The following is a 3,082-nucleotide window of genomic DNA, read 5'->3' as shown; positions in this document are numbered from 1 at the left end:
ATTAGCGATGGAGTACTCGCCAAAGCTAGCGGCGGCACTGCTCTTAGCTCTCGCGTCCGCCATGATCGTCACCGCCCAGAACGGGGCCGATGACATGCTGAACGCCCACAATGAAGTGCGCGCCGCCGTCGGTGTGGGGCCAGTGACGTGGGACCCCATAGTGGCGGCGTACGCGCAGTCGTACGCGGAGAAGCGCCGCGCCGACTGACAGCTACTACTCTCTCCGGAGGTGCGCCCATACGGAGAGAACCTTTTTCGGGCCGCTGGGGCCGAATGGAATGCGGTGGACGCAGTGATTTATTGGGCGTCCGGGAAGCAGTACTACGACCACGCCACCAACACCTGCTCCGCACCTACGGGTGAGTCGTGCATGGGATACCTGCAGTTGGTGTGGAGGGACACCAAGACCATCGGCTGCGGCGCTGTCCTCTGTGACGGCAACGCTGGCGTGTTTGTCATCTGCAGCTACAGCCCGCCCCCCGTGCTCGGGCAGATTCCGTACTAGGCTACGTACCAAGTATATATGCATGCGGCTATGCATGCATGCACGTAGCACCATGTTGCTTAAATAAATAATTAAGGGATACTCCTAGGGCTGGGCACTAATTCTCGGTCGATTGATGTCACCGATATGTGTGTGTGTGTGTGTGTGCCCAGAATCCCTCCTCCCTTCACTCCTGTATCATTCCGGGCTTTGATTGTTATTGTATTTGTCCCGCAAGTTGTGATTGGCTTGTATTTGTTTGTATTTGAACTTGTTATTCCCATTGTATCTTGGCTTTGCTGTGGTTAGCTCTCTAGTTTAGTAGGAACCAGATAAAAGCCAACACAATATCACGTTTATCTTAAGTTGTGTTGCTAGAGAGCAAAACTTACATTTTTCTTATACTTTAGATAATCTGATTTCAGCAATGTATTTTAAAAATGAAATAAGAAAATTTCTTCTAGGGAACAAAGAAAAGTTTTTAGTGGCAGCTTATCGAAGGTTATTTAGCAACAATGCATGAAACTTTTTCACATGACATGCGCTGATTTTTGGGCATTAATTTGGATCGCAGAGCAAATAATAATATACTACTTTATTAATAGAGCACAACTCTTATGACAAGGTCTACTTAATCAAGATGCAAGTTAAAGATCCAAGATTCCAAAATGAGACGGTTACACTATTACAGGTTCTGCTTGGGACAAGAAAATAATTCCATCCCTGAATACTACAACAACTCAAACACCAGAATGACCACGGCCGCACTAGCTGTCCTTGTCGTCCTCCACGCTGACCTATATCATCTTCTCCTTCCTACACAATAATTACCGGAACTTGCAGATATCAGAAGAATATATTTTATTTTCACGATAACAACTCACAAACCACATACATTATATCTGCATTCTTGCCAGTAATGGCAATGTCTTCTATCACCGGAACATTTGTGTCTGTGCATGTTAGCAACTGTGAATACACAACCGACAGCAAATGCACTAATGAGCCAAATCATGCCTACCATACAATGGATACCTGGCCAGGCATTAGGTAACTATACCATATATTCCCAAAAAACGAGAAGCTAATATGGCCTTACTATGCCTTGCACATGTCAGGCTACAAAGGAAAAAAAATTAAGTGCATCCCCAAGGCTAGCCATTAGGCATTCAAACAATTTAATATGAATACATTTAATATCATAAGCTGATTAGCAATGGACTCTCAGGAAGTATAGATGAATTTATGTATTGAATCTTCATGTCTACCCATGATTTGAAATATTACAATTAGTTTCAGCGAACCACATAAAAATTCAAGCTGATTAGATAATATGAGGTTCAATTTGAACAATTAAATTTGGAATCCTCGGTGAATTTAGTATATAGATGGCTCTCAAGGGAGAGATAGCCATGCTACGATTGACAACTGGAACTTGTCATCATGATTAAATTATGTTTCATCCATTTTTAGTTTATACAGTTAGCAAAGAGGAAATGGCAAGCAGTGCTACTATTGGCACTCAAAAAGTCAATTAAAAACTATTAGCAGGAAGGTCATCTTACCAAGCCTCATGAGCTCATTTGGATCGGCAAGAGAGTGACCCCTGAACTGATAGGTTCCATATCCCTCAAAATTATGGCCAAGAACCATGTCCGTATGCAATGCCTCATCCCGTGTCACCTCCTGCATACAGTAAGACTCATAGAATGAATAACACATAGAAGTGTGTTGCATAAATAAACAACTAAAGCATACTCCTAGGGCTCGGCTGACCAAGAACTCATTTCATTCTGGGCCGACTAATGTCACCAACATGTGTGTGCGTGTGTGTTAGAGAGAGAGAGAGAGAGAGAGAGAGAGAGAGAGAGAGAGAGTCAGATCCCTCCTCAATTTCACTCTTGTATCGTTCCGAGCTTTGATTGTTTTTCTATTTGTGATGTGTCTTGTGACGACACTTGTTGGGGATATAAGCCCGTGATATGACCCGCCATAATTGGGCCGAGTTATGTTGTTGGCGACTTGCGGAGCAGGACATAAGATGGGCTGAAGATGTTCAAGACCTTAAGGCCTACAGGGCGGCTTAAGGAGTGGGCAGACTCATGGGCCAGTACCAGTAGGCGCCCGCTCATCATCTAGAAGTACAAGTTGCCATATAAAGTTTCTTTACTTAGGAAGCAAGACAGCTAGGAAGCATACTATATCACGGATCACAATGCAACCCGGACTCTGTTGTAAGCCCAGGGTCTCAACCTATATATAAAGTGGAGCCCCCGACGCGAAAATATTAAGCTACAAGCTCTCGAGTACTAGGTTAGCCAAGTCGCACCTTTGTAATCGATATCATCATCATCATCAATATCAATCAAGCAGGAGTATGCTTTTACCTCCACCGCGAGGGGCCGAACCTAGGTAAACCCTTGTCTCTCGATTTCGATCAACCCCGTTCAAGCAATCACCTGGTAGCGATGGCCTCACGACTAAGTCCTTTCACTAGGACATCTGCCGTGACAAAACCACGGCAACACTTGTATTTGATCATGTTATTGTCATTGTATCTTGGCTTTGTTGTGGATGTATTTCTTGATTAGTTGGCTC

The 3,082-nt window shown here is 44.3% G+C and overlaps 1 pseudogene; it reads left to right on the top strand.

The window, feature by feature from the left end:
• The first annotated feature begins 7 nt into the window (after positions 1 to 7).
• On the top strand, positions 8 to 640 carry LOC119273677 (annotated as a pseudogene).
• The last annotated feature ends 2,442 nt before the right edge of the window (positions 641 to 3,082 follow it).

This window comes from Triticum dicoccoides, chromosome 3A (assembly GCF_002162155.2).
Source record: "Triticum dicoccoides isolate Atlit2015 ecotype Zavitan chromosome 3A, WEW_v2.0, whole genome shotgun sequence".
Taxonomy (NCBI): Eukaryota; Viridiplantae; Streptophyta; class Magnoliopsida; order Poales; family Poaceae; genus Triticum; species Triticum dicoccoides.
The sequence above is the reverse complement of the archived record's forward strand: the minus strand, read 5'-3'. Positions and strand labels throughout refer to the sequence as shown.